This window comes from Onychomys torridus, chromosome 15 (assembly GCF_903995425.1).
Source record: "Onychomys torridus chromosome 15, mOncTor1.1, whole genome shotgun sequence".
Classification (NCBI taxonomy): Eukaryota; Metazoa; Chordata; class Mammalia; order Rodentia; family Cricetidae; genus Onychomys; species Onychomys torridus.
In genome coordinates, this window is record NC_050457.1 from 49220713 (window position 1) to 49237888 (window position 17176).

Below are 17176 nucleotides of genomic sequence, written 5' to 3' on the forward strand. Positions count from 1 at the left end.
AGTAACACACCAGGAGGAACAGGGGATTTTCCAAGGAAGAAGAAACATAATACAATATTGTGAAGACATAAAGGGAAAATCAGAATATGAGTATTAAATGGGGATGAGAGATTAGGGTAAAGGAGGGAATATGGGGAGGGACAACTAATGCTAAAGATTTTTTGAAAAACCATATAGAAACCTACTGTTGTAGAAGCTTGCTAAAACATATACATATATAAATGGAATTTAAAATAGAGACACATTATTCTTAATATTTATTTATGTTGTCATATAATAAGATTATATTTGGGCCCATATATTCACATATTTATTTATTTAATTTTTTAAAAATTTTATAATTTAATTTTATATATCAGCCACAGATTCCCCTGTCCTCGCTCCACCCTCCCCCCCGCTGCCTTCCTCCAACCCACCCCCAATTCCCATCTCCTCCAGGGCAAGGACTCCCCTAAGGATTCAGCTCAACCTGGTGGATTCAGTACAGGCAGGTCCAGTCCCCTCCTCCTAGGCTGAGCGAAGTGTCCCTGCATAAGCCCCAGGTTCCAAACAGCCAGCTCATGCACTAAGGACAGGTCCAGGTCCCACTGCCTGGGGGCCTTCCAAACAGTTCAAGCTAATCAACTGTCTCACTTATCCAGGGGGCCTGCTCCAGTTGGGGGCTCCTCAGATATTGGTTCACAGTTCATGTGTTTCCATTAGTTTGGCTACTTGTCCCTGTGCTTTTTCCAGTCTTGGTCTCAACAATTCTCACTCATACAAAGCCCAAACTGACCTACTCTGGTGAAAGGATGGCCACAATCATGTAGTACCTTCATCTAGTTAACCTCATGAGAAGTCTGGGGATATCTCAAACCTTTTATGAGGATGTTTTTGGACATTTGGTTTTTCATTTTTTTCAGTTTCTCAGTTTCTTTTTAGGTACTTGCAACATCTTGCTCTTTATTGTGTCACTTTAATGTACTGCAGCTATTCTGGGACTGCAATGAACATAGAAACCTCTGTCCTCTGAAGCCCTGTGGCATCCAAGTATGCTGCTTTCATTAGTATTCCATGCCAGGTGAAACATAAACTGGTCCCTCACACAGCCTTCTGAAAAGACACAGCGTTCAATATAAGTTCTGCCTTCTGGTTCTCTCCTGATGGAAGAGTGTACTAACTACATCTGTTCTATTGGAGCTGAGTCTGACATGGAGGAAGGGCTTTGGCAGTGCAAGTGAAGCAACTTCCTTTACCATTCCCTTCCCTTTCCTTTTGCCATTGACGTTCTTTCATGTTTACATCTTACTGGGTTACTGTGACAGGGTCCTGTGCTGCTGTTCCCTTTGGGGGAGGGGGCCAAGTAGGCGCAGAGTCAATGACACAGACTCTGGGAGAATGTAGAAACAACAAGCTCAGTTCATTCAGGAAGAGGCAAGCCTTACACACCCTCCACCACCACCCCTGCAAAGTCTGATCAATATGCATCTGCTGGTGTGACATGGCTGCCTCTCATTGGTCCAGGTCATCTCCGTGTCATGTCTTATCTGCTGTTGCTAAGGCCCTTAGGCAGATCCAGGTTGGCTCTCAGAAAGTATCTTATTACTGATTTGGGCCAGCTAGCCTGCAGGCCTGTTAAGGATGAGTCATCCCACAGGCTATTGGGGCTTCAGCTAGTTTTGAGTTCACATGAGTGTTTGCTAACTATTTATTGGTAGATTTGGGTTTCTGTGGATGAACAGGATCTGGAAATTCCTTCCCACTTGCTATTCTTTATCTCTATTTTTACTTTTCCTTATAAAAAAAAAGCAATTTTCATTGCATGCATTTATCATCTAATTTTTATCATTTCCTGCTAACTTTCAGTGGTACTTTTCTAAGTGCTCATAAATGCATCATCATTTTCAGGACAATTAATTCTAGTCCTTTGAGTCATTGGTCTCTTCTTCAAACAGGACCACATTGTTTTAATTTCTAAAGCAGACTACTGAGTCATGATCATTGCTGATGTTCATCCTCTAGCTTACAGCCTTCACATCATTATCATTGCCTTACATTAACTTAACATGTCTGGAAAACTTTCTTTAAAAAGCCCTGAAAACATATATACAAGCAACATTACACAGACTGAGCAGGTTGTCCTTAGGAACATATATGTATGTATATATACACATATGCATGTAACAACAATTAATGAAAAAGAGGCCACGAACTCAAAAGAGAACAAGCAGGGGGATGGTGTATACAAAAAAAAAGGGAATAGAGAAATTCTGTAATTATAATTTAATCTCATAGAATAAAAAGGTAATAAAAGGCTAAAAAGAAAGACAATAAAATAAATTAATACCACAGTGAATTCAGTTTTTTTTTAAATCCCTTAAAATTATGACTGAAATTTTACTAAGCTGAGTGATTACTTTGGGCAGGTTTTATAGTATTTAAAATATTTCCCCTTTCACTACGGTCTAGGGAAGGAGGTTTCAGTGTGACTTGCAGCATCATGAATATAGGATCTGGGAAGATTTAGTACCTGTTATGCTGTACATGAGCCTTTGCCATGAATTGGACATGTTTGTCTTTCAAGATAAGAAACTCTACAAGTTGGGACAATTTTTCTATTGTGTCTCCTTGTCTTCTGCATTCCCTCCTTACTATCAGTAAGTGTATTTTAGAGTTTTTTCAGTATCTTGCTAAAATATTTGACTATGTGTTAATTAATTGTCTTGTATAACCTAAAGCTATATACAGTGATATAATAATAGTCCTTTGTTGGGGGGCCCTCCACCCAGCTATCAAATAAATCACACTGAGGCTTATTCTTAATTATCAATGTCTGGTCTTAGCTTGGCTCACTTTCTTGCCAGCTTTACTTACCTTAAATCATCCCAACTACATTTTGCTTCTGGATTTTTCCCATTCTCTTACTTCCATAAATCTTACTCTGACTCCATGGCTTGCTGGTTGTGTAACTTGGTGGCTGGCCCCCGATGTCCTTCCCTTCTCTGGCTCCTTCTAGATCTCTCTCCCTGGATTTCTCCCTCTTTGTATTCTCTCTGCCTGCCAGCCCTGCATATCCTTCTCCTGCCTTGCTGTTGGCCAGCTCTTTTTTTAGACCATCAGGTGTTTTACACAGGCACAGTGATACAGCTTCACAGAGTTAAGCAAATGCAACATGAACAAAAGTAATATATCTTAAAATATTCTACTACAGTATTTACCAAAAAAATTAAGCTATGACATTTATAGGGTTACTGTGGGAAAATGCTCTTGTAAATTGACTTAATAAAATGCTGATTGTCCAGTATCCAGGCAGAAAGTATAGTATATGTGAGATAAGCAATGAGGAGAATTCTGGAAAGAGGAAGGCTGAGTCAGGAATCACCGGCCAGATACAGAGGGAGCAAGATGCGAAGGCAGAACTGAGAAAAGTTACCAAGCTACATGGCTAAACTTAAATAAGAATTAGGGGTTAATTTAAGTGTAAGAGCTAGTCAACAATAAGTCTGAGCAAATGGCAAAGCAGTTAAAATTAATATAAGCCTTTGTGTTTACTTGGAATCAAGTGGCTGTGAAACGTGAGAGGGAGAGATTCATCCCAACCTCAGGGCCAGCAGGAAGGGAGAAACTTCCAGTTACATAGGTTCACCTTTGTTCTTAATGGTATATATAAATTGCATGTATGGTATATGGTAAGTCAAGATGCAAAGAAATAAAATAAAAGAATCACAAATGAACACATACACACACACACACACACACACACACACACACACACACACACACATGTATATATATGGCACCCTCTCCACTATTTCTAGTAGTCTAATCTGGGGTCATCCTTGTAGATTTCTGGGAATTTACCTAGCACCAGGTTTCTCCCTTACCCCACAATAACTCTATCAAGTTATCTCTTTCATTGCTCTCCCATTCTGTCCCTCCCCCAACTCGACAATGAAACTTTAAGAAAAAAAAAAAAAGAAGAAGAAGAAAGGAAAACAAACCTAATGTTAGTTCCGATAAAATGCTAGACTTTAAAATAGGCATAATTCTTTATAGGTTGCTGATTTAATTCTCATAAAAATCCAAGGAAATGAGACACAATTCCCATGAGGAAAGTAATTGAATATTCACACCAATAGACCTATAGTAACTGTAGTAAGTGACTTAGCCATAGATTAAATACAAGACTGTGTCACTTAAGGCAGTCATTGTTCATGGAATGCACTACAGTGTTCATTTCAATGTACTCCTTTTTATAATTGTCATACAAAATAGTGGGCCTTATTGTTATAACGTATGCTATGTGTACAGCACCCAGAAACAACCTAGATTAATGAATATCTATTAAGAAAATTGACCCCAAAACATAGTTCCCTTACAGTAAAAAGAACTCTGATTTGGAGAGTAAATATATTGCCTTTATTCCTGTATGGTGCAGTGGTGAATTTGGAGAAATTGTTTTATTTACTTACCAAAGATTAACTAATTATTTTCTGTCATTGGAAATATTGTGTAAAGGCCTGTGAGAAGTCCTATACTAAATTAGCCTGTCCTTAGTTTATCTAATAAAATTCAGGCACTTCAAGCAAGTATAGCAGGAACTCAGAGGAGACTACTAAAGTAGTTTTCACCCCTCCTGGAGAATCTTAGAATGCAAATTAATCATTTGAACAATTGTATGAGAACTGGCTTATGTAATTTCTTCTCTAATTATGTGTGTACTTCAATTTGAATGTACTTAGAGAAAGATTGGCATGTGGTGAAATTTACTGTCAGGTCTAAAGTTAAAGAGCAGCTTCCAGCTATGAGCACATATGAGATAAATAAATCATAGCTGTGAATATTTTATAAAATGGATGAAGTTCTGTAATTTCTTAATCTTTGAGATTTCAATTCTTTAGCAAATTCTCCACCACATTTAGTATGAAAAATTGCAAAAGATAAAAGAGTAGTGAGCCTGAATAGTCAGACCTACAATTGTTTAAATTTTTTTCTGGTGATTATATCCTGGAACTTTTATTCCAAGGGACTGACTCATCATATATATATATAATCCTATAGTTCTATTTTTAGTGTTTACTGTTCTTAAAAAAAACTTCTATTCTGATTTCCATCATGGCTGTACTAATTTGTATTTTGTTTCCTTCAATAGTATATAAAAATACCTTTCCCACCTACCGACAATAGGCTGTTATATTTTTTTTTCTTGATTGTAGTCAGGTAAAGCTTCAATGTAGTTTTTATTTGTAGTACCCTCATGGTTGAAGATGTTGAACACTTTCCATGTATTTATCGGTCCACTGTGATTTGTCACTTGAAAAGTGACTTCAAATTTATTTACTGATTGATTGACATCTCTTTTCAAATTAGAAAAGAGAAACTGTAGGCTTTCCACATACATTACTTCTTTTGAAAACCTTGAAAGCCTAAGCACCCTGGAAAGGATAAAACAGGTTTAGGAAAATGACCGCTAGATGTTGGCCCTACGTTTTAGGAAATGAAACTTGTATATTTGTGGCTAAGCCCCTAAGGGAATTGGCTCTTTGGGGAAAAGATAAAGAAAACAGTGGATAGTTTTAATGGTGAATACAGTTTGCTAATATGCTGGCACAAACACACAAAAATCCTTGGAAGCAAAAGCGCATAAAATGAATTCAAATTATGTGTGTTTTTTATGAGCTGAAAATGAATTTGCCAGTAGTAAACCTGGAAATGGTTAGATGAATTTGGTAAATGTGTGCTGTGGGTTCTGGGGGACTCATCATATCCTTTGTTGCAGTGTTCCTAAACTAATGTGTTCAGAATCAGTGACTTCAGAGGACTTTGTGCTAATATCCACAATAAACAGAGGGAGATCATGGACAAATGCTACACATAAACATGCTGATTTCTAATTTAGATAAACTAAAATTGAGAAAACAACAAAATATATATTTAAGAATGCATAAGAAAAATTTGGAGCGAAGACAGAGGGGTCAAAAACAAAACCAGGCTACGTTTGAGTCCTAGTGATGGTGAGGTATACAGAAGCAGGAAAGAGAGCTGGGGTCTGTAAGCGATGCTGTGAGTTGAGTAAGAGAACGACTATAATAGCACTGCCTACGTACAAATATCGACAAAACTATCCATCTGTGGTCCTGGTTTAGAGAGGCGTGTTGAGGGAGACAGTAAAGCAAATACCACTACACACCATTATGGCAAGAAAACGTACAGTCTTCTCTGAGTCCGTCTCCTTTTCTATATTGTTAAGTTCCTGGGTCTAGCACATACTTCACAGTCTAACCCCTATCATGTTTCTTATTGGTAGGTAATCTGAATCTCAAGGCTGTGGCTCAGCACATAGCATGGAATAAGTAACTAGAAAGAGAAAAGGCGAGAAAGAAAGAAAGAAAGAAAGAAAGAAAGAAAGAAAGAAAGAAAGAAAGAAAGAAAGAAAGAAAGAAAGCAGTGTTAAAAAGAAAGAGTGAGCTGCAGGTGGTGCACACCTTTAATCCCAGCGCTCTAGAGATAGAGCCAGGCGGATCTCTGTGAGTTTGAGGACAGCCTGGTCTACAGTGTGAGATCCAGGACAGGCACCAAAACTACAGAGAGACAAATTTTAAAAAATTTAAAACAAAAGTTAAAAAAGAAAATATTTGTTTCTTTCCTTGGCTGAAGAGCAAAGGAATGGACATGTGCTTCTAGGGTCTTTGTGGCATTTGTGTCTCAGTGAGAGTCAAGGGCTTCATGTAAGTGGCTTTACCAGTCAGAGGAAGTCACAGTATAGAGGACTCTGGCTCCAAGTTCTTGCTTATAAAAATTCATGAAAAGTAAAGGATAGCATGGCTTTTCTTTAGTTCAAATGTTCCTCACCAAAACTTAAAATAGGAATTCAATCTTTATTGTGAGGTACCAGAAGGTAGGAGCAAGTGAAATTGTTAAAAAGTAGTTGGGTCATGAGGACTTGGTCCTCCTCAGGAATAGACTGCTTCATTCATAATTTCATAACCTGACAGGTTAATATTTCTCTCAGCAATGGCTTTGTCTTGAAAGCAAGCCCTCTTTGGTGTGTCTACTGTTGCTCTGTTCTACCAGGAAGTGATACAGCAGGATGGTCCTCAGAGACAGGTGAAAGTGGAGGTTCCTCAGACTTCCAGACCTAAATTATGCCAGGCTTTGCCTGTCTTCCTTATAAACGGCCCAGTCTGATAGAGTCAGTGAAATTTCACCATCAGAAAACAGATTAACATAGGTCCTGTTCAGGGAAAACAGAGGGATTCTATAGACGATGTGCTTTTAGAAAACAAGTTTTAGATCTTTGTCTTCCAAGAGTCTCTGTTTGGTTTCTCTCACTCTACACACATTCTGGATGATGCTGTGACACTTGAGACATTTTAATTAATTATAGAAGGATCTAATCTGAGGTTCTGACACAGATGGTTAGTTTTATGTGGTCATGTGCTTTCTCTGGAACCTCAAACATATTTTGATTATATTTATCATCAGTTATTCACTAATGAGGTTTGATTGGGCTGGTACATGCTTTCTAAAATAGTTATATATACATATGTGTGTGTGCATGTGGTTGTGTGCACATGGGTGTGTGCACATGGGTGTATGTGCATCTCTCCTCTCCTTTCCCTGTGTTCTCTTTGCTCTAGTTCTTTCACAGTATGACTATAAATATTCACAATTTATTTGTGTATGCTTCCTTTGGTAGTGGCTAATATTCCACTATGTCATTACACATCATATTGTTGTTATGAAAAGATTGGGATACTGAAGTCTTGTTTTCATCCAGATTGTTCAGTTCTGTAATTTAGAAGGACTGTTTAAACCCAGCATACCTTGGTTTCTTTATCGCTCCAACATTGTTTGCCAATGAAGCTGAGACAAAAGGGTGGTAATGTCTTCTGGAAATCATATCCACTTTATTCATCTTCAAGATTGCCAAGCACATCTTCCCTTGAAGGTTGTTATGACCACTGGCTTAGTTTTGTAAGCCCTGAAGAGGCTGATATCAAAGAGAGGCAAAGACATATTTTTTGATAGATTCTAGCTATGCAGTAATTCTTTAAAAATGAAACTTAACACTTACTATGTATCTGACATTTTTAAAGGAATTGTAAATACAGTGGCTAGTTTTACACATAATGATGCCTTATCATTGTCATTTTTAGTATAAGATTATAGGACACAGGTACAGTAACATATACAGGGTCCCAGCTGTTACTCAGGAGGCTGAAATATAAGGATTATTTGAGCTCAGAAGATCCAGACCAGTCTAGAAAACATAGGAAAATGCTGTCTCAAAAAGCAATTATATGAAAAGGATACAGCAAATATACAGATAAAAGTATACTTATATTTTATACAAAAGAAGTGCTGGAGTGTTTTTATTTCTCAAAATTGCACATATATTAATCTAAAATCTAAAAATATTTCGTCCATTCTTAGGTTTGTATGCATGAGTGGTAGAACTCATGGGCATGAAAAAGGTAACAAATGATGTTTTAGAGTGGAGGTAGGAAGTCCAGCATATTAAGTGTCTTTGTGACTAAAATAACAACAAACAAGCAAGCAATAACATCTGCCCCTGAAAGCAGTTACTTTTCTCTGTGGTCTTTAAAGCTCAGCCACGGTGAACACTCATGTTGTCATGTGCTGGAGATAGTACACATCTACTCCAGGTTTTTTAATTCCACTTATAGAAGACTCAATCTGGATCCTGCTTTCTTCTGAATTATGTGATACACTGGTGCAAATATGTGGGCAGGAGGTTACAACCTAAGATGTGTCTCTTGTCTGGGAAATCTGGGGCAGATGACAGTTTTCCTGCACTTTGTTTCATCCATCTGGAACAAGAGATGACAGCACTACTGATCTTCCAATGTGTAGTAAGATAGAAGTAAAACAATACATGCCATATTTGGCCCAGTACAGGTACTTACATAGTCATTGATACATAATGTTAGTTTTGACAAAAAATAATTGATCCCATAATAACACATACCTTGGTATCCCTGAGAATTAATGTTACCATTCGGATCTTAAATGTCCTTCAGAGACTCCAATTCTAAAAGCCTGGTCCCCACCTACTGTGTGCTGGGTTATGGTGGTTCTTCAGGGGTTGGTACAGTTGGAGGAAGTAGGTCATTGAAGATATATCCTTGAAGGGTACATATCACTTCAGGCTTGCTTCCCCCCACACCATCTCTCTCCTTCCTCTCCGTGTGCTTACTGGAAGGCAGAGTGAACAGTAGTTCCCTCCCATGAACCAATAGGACTAAAAGTAAGAATTTGGCCAAGTGATCACAGAATGAAACCCCTGAAAAATGAGAGTCAAAATAAACTTCTCCTCCGCCCCAGATATTTGTTGCAATTTTGGAAAGCTGGCAAACAAAATGAACCGAAGATTTTGGGTAATATGAAAGGAGATTGGAGCATTATTGCACAATGTTAAAATTGGAAGACATATAACAGAAGGAATATTTTAGGCTGTGAAAATGTATTCTTTGGAGGGTTTTTTTGGTTTTTTTTTTGTTTTGTTTTTTTGTTTTTTTGTTTTGCTGATCAATAACATGGAGGATTAACCTCAGCTCATTTTAAGATCAGGATGATCTGAGAAGGAACAAAAAAAAATATACTATAATGTGGTTTTAAAATGTACCAAGGGAAAACTTGGGCTAAGGATTAAATGGAAAGGTTTTTAGAGTTCATGTGGAATAGAAGAACAGCAAAGAGTAGTTATTGAGTCATATAAATTAAGAAAGCCAATGACCTGCTATAAAAAAAAGAAAGGGTATTTGGAACGGCTTCAGGGTCATGGGGACCACAAAGGCTAGAACAACTGGCTCCAAGCATCCACTTCCTGGATTGTGGAGTGAAAGTGTTTTTATGATGTGGAGTCATTTTCCTGATAAGCAAATATCCTCCTTCAGTAACAGAGCCTTACCACTGACACAGCCATAGTTTCATATTAGCTCCACCAGTGTTTGTTGGCTGTGGTTGATTTAAGATAATGGGGGAGTTTATTCCCTGTTTAGTGTAAATTTGTTATGTGAAGGAACTTCTTTTGTTTAAAATATAATTATCAAACAGTAGACTTACTTAAGTGAAGATCAGTAGCCATATATATCATTTTGGTTCTGAAGGTGCATCTCAGAGGTTGCTATTAAATGTGGGGGTTGACACTCTACCACTTTTTCTATTTTTATTTTATTGAAATAGATTTTTTTCATACAATATAGTCTGATAATAGTTTCCCCCTCCTCTAACACCAGTTCCTCTGAATTCCTTCCTACCCAGATCCATAGTCTCTCCTTAGGAAACCAATAGGCATCTAAAGAATAATAATAAAATAATAAAAGACAAAAACAAACAAGTCAGAATAGGACAAAACAAACAACAGAAGAAAAAGAGCCAAAGAAAAAGAAACACATATAGACTCAGTGATACATACATTTGTACACAAGGGAATCCCATAAAAACAAACCAGAAACCATAATATATACATAAAGGACCTAAAGAAAAGAAAGAAAGAAAGAAAGAAAGAAAGAAAGAAAGAAAGAAAGAAAGAAAGAAAGAAAGAAAGAAAGAAGGGAGGGAGGGAGGGAGGGAGGGAGGGGGGAAGGGAGGGAGGGAGGGAAGGAAGGAAGGAAGGAAGGAAGGAAGGAAGGAAGGAAGGAAGGAAATGAAGTAAACTGAAATGGAGTGAACTGAAAAGAAAGCCAAACACCTCTGAGGATAACATAGAGTTCATTTGTGTTGGCCATCAACTGCTGTACATGGGGCCTGACCTTAAGAGTGGTTTGTATCCCCAGTGACACTTCACTGGACAAAACTAATTTTTCTTTTGCAAGTGGTTATCAATTAGAGATTGTTTCTGGGTTAGGGGAGGGGCTTGTGTCCACTTCTCTCAGTTCTGGAACCCCATCTGGTACAGACCTGTGAAGGCTCTGTATGCTGCCCAGTCTCTGTGAGTTCATATGTGCATCAGTCATGATGTTTTTTGAAGGTCTTGATTCCTTTTTGTCCTCCATCCTCTCTGGCATTTATACTCTTTCCAACTCCTCTTCTGCAGAGTTCCCTGATCCCTGAGGGGAGGGATTTGATGAAGATATCACATTTGGGATAGGTGGTTTCAAGGTCTTCCACTATCTGCACATTGTCTGAGTGTTGATCTCTGTATTTATTCTCATGTGCTACAGGAAGAAACTTCTCTGATGATGGCTGAGCAAGGCACTGATCTATGAGTACAGCTGAATGTCATTAGAAGTCATTTTATGGCTACATTCCTTCAGCAGATCAGTAGTAATTGTTTTTTTCCCTGGACCCTTGGGATATCTAGTTCCAGGTTCTTGACCACTCAAGCAGTGTGGACCTTCAATCCAAGATATTGGTTGGTTATTCCCATAAGCTTTATGCCACTGTTACAGTAGCACACCTGTTGCAGGCAGGTCACCAGTGTAGATCTAAGAGTTTGTAGCTGGATTGGTGTTTACTTTTGTTTTTTGGTAATGTGCAAAGTGTCTTTAAGTACCATGAATACTAAACAGTTGGGGTGAAGGCTCCAGGTAAGCACTCGCTTGACTGTTCAATGAATTGTAGGTGTTGTCTTCAGCAGTGGGGCTTTACTATAGGTTTGTGGAGAGCTACCAATAGTTTTGGCAATATCCTGAGTTGTTTGAGATTCCCATGGGAGTGATTTGGTTTTCAACTAAATTAGACATAAACTATTCCTGGTTTTGTGATTTAGTAATGAGACATGTCCACTTAAGGCTCTGTCTCCCTCATCATTTGATCTCATTTGATCCCCATCATATATATTTGTATGTGAAGCTTCTACTCTTTTAGGCTTCCATTTGATTGATGGGGGAATGTCTTTTTATATGCTGTGAAATATGTTGCTCTGATTGGTTGATAAATAAAGCTGTTTGGCCAATGGTGAGGCAGAATAGGGTTAGGCGCAGGACATTCTAACTAGAGAGGAGGAAGGAGAAAGGCAGAACAGAGAGGACACTGCCAGCCGCCACCACAAGAAGCAAGATCTAAAGATATAGGTAAGCCACCAGCCATGTGGCAAAGTATAGATTTATATAAATGGGTTAATTTAAGATATAAGATCTAGCTAGCAAGAAGCCTAAGCCAATAGGCCATACAGTTCATAATTAATATAAGCCTCTGTGTTCATTTGGGTCTGAGTGGCTGTGGGACTGTGAGGATGTGGGAGCCGGGTGGGTACAGAAAAAGTTTCAGTTACATTTGATCTCTCAAACATCACTTAGTTTTAACTATCCCTCCCCATATGCCCTCCTTCACCCCACTTTTCTTCCCCCCCCCATATGATCCTCCCTTTCCAGTCCCCACTCTTGTTCATCCATAATTGTCTAATCTATTTCCCTTTCCTATGGCTACCAATTAGTCATTTAAGTAAGACTCTTTTTGAGAACACATACCCATGTTCTTGGATGTGTCTTGTTCTTTCCCTTAGTGACTTTCTATTTTTAATAAACTGCATGCAGCTCTGCTTAAAAAACAATAAAATAAAATCTCATCTACTTCTTTTAAAGATATATTTTGTGAGTGTTAGTGTCTTACCTATGTATGTATGTGCATGATGTATGTGTCTGTTGCCCACAGAGACCATAAGATGGAAATAGATATCCTGGAACTGGAGTTACAGATGATTGCATACTGGCCTGTAAGTTCTGGGATCCCAACCTGATTTCTCTGGAAAAGAAGTGAGTCAACTTTCCAGTCAATGCTCACCTTACTTTTAGGTAGAAGTGTTGAACTTTGTTCTTGCTACAGGATTATTTTTTATTGTAAGGTGTTATGTGACTGCTCTTTGCTGTAATTTACTTCAGTGTACTTAGAAAAAGATGTACTTCTATCTATAATAATTCTTCTCAACAGTAGAAAGTAGGAATTGAAGGAGTGATGTACCCATACCACAAGACACTGGAAGTCTGATATTTCAGTAGTTAGAAAGAACATCACCAATACTTGAGTAGTTGCAAATTTTCATCTATGAAAACGTTTCACTTTTAAGTCATTTAAAGTAGTTTCAAACACTGTGACAGTAACATTCAGTGAGAGTTTTCAGTAGCCCTGGATCTCAAGAGTTTGCAGATTGTAAGATAGCACCGTCCTCAAAAGCTCCATGCATAGAGCTTTAGCCTCAATAATAACTTCTCAAGTTGTTGAGATCTGACTATTGAAAACCAGATACGGTCAAGATAGATGGTCTTTTTAAATGAGGAAGGTCACTTGAAAAAATGTATTTCATATAACTTTGCATTCTTTGAAAAAATAAAAATCGGAATTACCCTTCTATTGTCCCCTTGTGTTGCATGGTGTCCTATTTTCATCTAATATGCATGGAACCACAGACTGTTTTTTGTCTTTGTGAAAATAAATGAAAAGTTATGACTGCGATCATGAAAGAGCCTGTGAGCTGGGAGGAGACTGAGGAAAGGGGACAAAGCAAGAGTCCAGCTGCTGTGTGAAATGAGAGATCTTCTTCAGTCACCTCCGCCCTTTGACAGTACACATCTGGACCTGACTGACCTAAACTGGACCTTCCAGCATGGCTATGGATCACGATGCATCTCAAGAGGTTATCTGGCTCTTGTTTTATGGACATTTTTGTTGTGTTTATACATTCTTTCTTTTTAATTATTTAACATCTAGTCACGTAGCCCCTGTTCCTTCATAAACTGTTAAGTTCCCACTTCTCCTGCCTTCATTGGGGAAACAGATTCAGTTCTTTTATCTCACATCGAAACTGCAATTCCTAACAGTCTCTCAAATAAAAAATTTTGTACCCTGATAATTTTGTAGTTCATTTTGGTATACATTCTAAAGTGAGGTTGTGTAGACATGGAAGAAAGTAAAAAGAAAAGTTGGATATTATCATGAGTTGTGTGTCACCTGGGTTCAACAAAAATCACAAGACCATGTGACAACTCCTGATTTCAAGGAACAATACAAATAGGTGTGACGCCTAGGGAAGAGCACTAACTTTCAATTGATGTCTGTGGAAATCACCTTCCAATAATCCCACTACTGTTATTCACACCAAAGTGTTGTCCTCTTGGCACTGTATCAACCTTGTTTCAAATTAACAAAATGATAGGACAGGAGCATTTTACAGTACATCAGATGTCAGATTAAGCTACAGTAAGGTAAGTGATCTGTGATTTCACTGCCTGTAACACACACACACACACACACACACACACACACACACACACACACACCATTCCTCCACTCACTAATTCCTATCTGGAAGACCGCCTATCAGGATGCTCAGAGAAATAAACAACCAGCCCATACCTGATAAGGAATGAAGAACTTAACTACACAAATGAACTTGGTAAAACCCCTGCAGACCAGGTAAACCTTCAAAAGGCCTCATTTCAAGACACTCTTTAGACTAACACATCTAATTATTTTCTGACTCTCACCATCCAGCCCTCAAAGGTGTGATGATAAAAGTGCATTGTTTTAAGCTTGGAGTTTGATGTCAATATTACACACAAACATGCAATGAATGCATTTCTCCCCAGACTAATATTTCTGTCACATATAAGAGGAAATAGAAGTCATGAAAGTTTAACTTCAAATGCCCAGGCAGCAGAGAGAAAAATTGGTGACAGAGATGTGCTTAAAACATACTCCATGGGATTCTTTCCCCAGGAAGAGGTCTAGTGTTAATTTGTTGTGTATTTTTCAGGTGATTTTTTTTTTATATTTTGGTTTTATTCATTTGCTTCTTCAATGTTGATGGACTGAAACAAGAGGTTCACATATGCTAGGCAATTGCTCGACTACTGAGCTTTTAGTTTCTGATAATTCTGAAGATCTCTTATGTATTTAAATGCAAAGAATTGCTCCTTAATACATATAAGGATAGGCTGTAACTAACTTAAATGGGAGTTTGGAGAGAGTTTATTATGTGTCCTGTGTTTTTGTGCATGTATGTACTTGTATACATATTTGTGTAAGGGTTTATGTGCATGTTTGTGGAGACCAGAGATTGATTGATGTTTGGTATCTTCCTTGACTGATCTCTCTCTCTCTCTCTCTCTCTCTCTCTCTCTCTCTCTCTCTCTGCTTTGTTTTTGAGTCAGGATCTCTCACTAACTGAATGAGGAACTTATAAATTGGCTCCACTGGCTGGGTGCAAACCTCAGGGATGATCCTCCTGCCTCTCACTGCCTAGCTCTAACACTGGGTTATAGTTTTCTACCCACCATGCCTGGCTTTTTTTCCTTTTATTTTCTTACTCCCCCATGCCCCCAGACAAGGCCTCCCTATGTAGTTCTGAGTGTCCTGCAATTCACTGTGTATAGAAGGCTGACCTCAAACTCACAGAGATTCACCTGCCTCTGCCTCCTGATTAAAGGTGTGTGCTACTACACCTGACAACTGCTGCTAAACAGTTTCTTCTTCTTCCTCTCCTCTTCCCCCCTCTTTCTCCTCCTCATCCTCCTCCTTCTTCAAGTGCTGGAGGTGCAACTTGGGTCTTCTTGCTTACTAGGGAGCACTTTACTAGCTGAGCTATCCCCTCAGCCTCTGTTGTATTTTTCAAATCCATCTGCAAAGCAGATTCACTTTCAGTCCTATTATGCATTATCTATTTGTAAATCTACTGTCTGAACTTGCTTTGTTTTTATTCTAGTTTGGAATTATACTCATATTTGTAGGATAGACTTTTCAATGCTGCCTCTGAGCTAATAACATTTCAAAACAATCATATCTATTCATGCAGCAACTCAATCCCCAACAGTTAGTCTTTCTCTCTTTTGAAAGATATTTGGCTCCTATTAATAATTCATTATCTGTATCTAGCAATTGTTGATGGCACTTTCATTAGCAATTCATTGTTTGTTTTAATAATTGTGTTCAGATAAGGCTCTCTGAGCAATGAATAACCTTTGAAGTTGAAAATATCCATAGTTGTTAGGAGTTGAGAAGATTTTCTGTCCTATGTGACATTCACATGTAAATTTTATTTTATTTTTTATTTTATTCATTTATGATTATGATTATGGCAATTTCTTGAGATTTCCAGGTTGAGGTTGTTTAATCAAATTATGTGTTTCTTCCAGGTGACATGTCCAGCGTGCCGACATTCACCATTTTCAAAAAATAAAATAAAGTAAGTAGTTTATCTGAACTACTATTCAAAGGTCCATTAAAAATACACTTAACACACAGTTATAGCTCAGGGATATAGTACTTGCCTAATATCCATGATTCCTGGGATTCAAATTCAGTTATGCACATGTATACAGTGTCTGTATCTAGAATCAAAGAAGAGCTTTGTGCTTGGGCCCTAATGCATTTTTCTCCGAAATTTCAATATTTCTCTTTTGTGGGGATAGGGAATAGCATTTCTCTCTTTCTAAAAATATATTTAGTAATTCTTTCAGAATTTCATTCCATGTACTTCCCCCATATTCACCACTTATTGCTCCTGCAATGCCTCCCAGATCTGCTCTCACCTCTCTCTCCACTCTGTGTCTGTGCTTATTTTTTTACTCACCCCTTGACTACAATTTGTGCTATCAATATGCTCCTGACTGTGGAGCTATCCACTAGATTGTGGTTTGCCTACCAAGAGTGTGACCCTTAAAAACAACTGACTTTCAGTGAGCCAGAAGCCATCATTGATTAGTTTCCATAAGTAGGCTTCATCTTTTCCATGATTCTATTTTTTGTTTAATATGTATGTACTTCACTTAAGAGTTTGGCTGCCTCTGCATAAGCGAGACAGTTGTATAGCCCAATCTGCTTAAGGTGCATGAGTTGGCTTTTTGGAACCCACTACCTATGGTGGGACACCTTGCATGGCCTTGATGTAGGGGAAGGGACTTGGACCTGCCTCAGCTGAATGTGCCAGGCTCTGCTGTCTCCCCATGGGAGGCCTTATTGTATCACAGAAGGGAATAGGGGGTGGTTTGGGAAGGGTAAGGCTGGGAGGTGGGAGGAGGGAAGAGAGGGGGATCTGTGGTTAGTATGTAAAACGAATAAAAAATTTCTTAACTAAAAAAAAAAAAAAAAAGAGTTTGGCTGCAGATTGTATTTATTTTTAACGCAGACCACAAAGCATGTTTAGATAATTTAAAAAATATCCTCATAACAATTAAAACATTTGAAAAACCACAAAATCCTTAATAATCACACTATTTTATTTGTTAAGACTGTA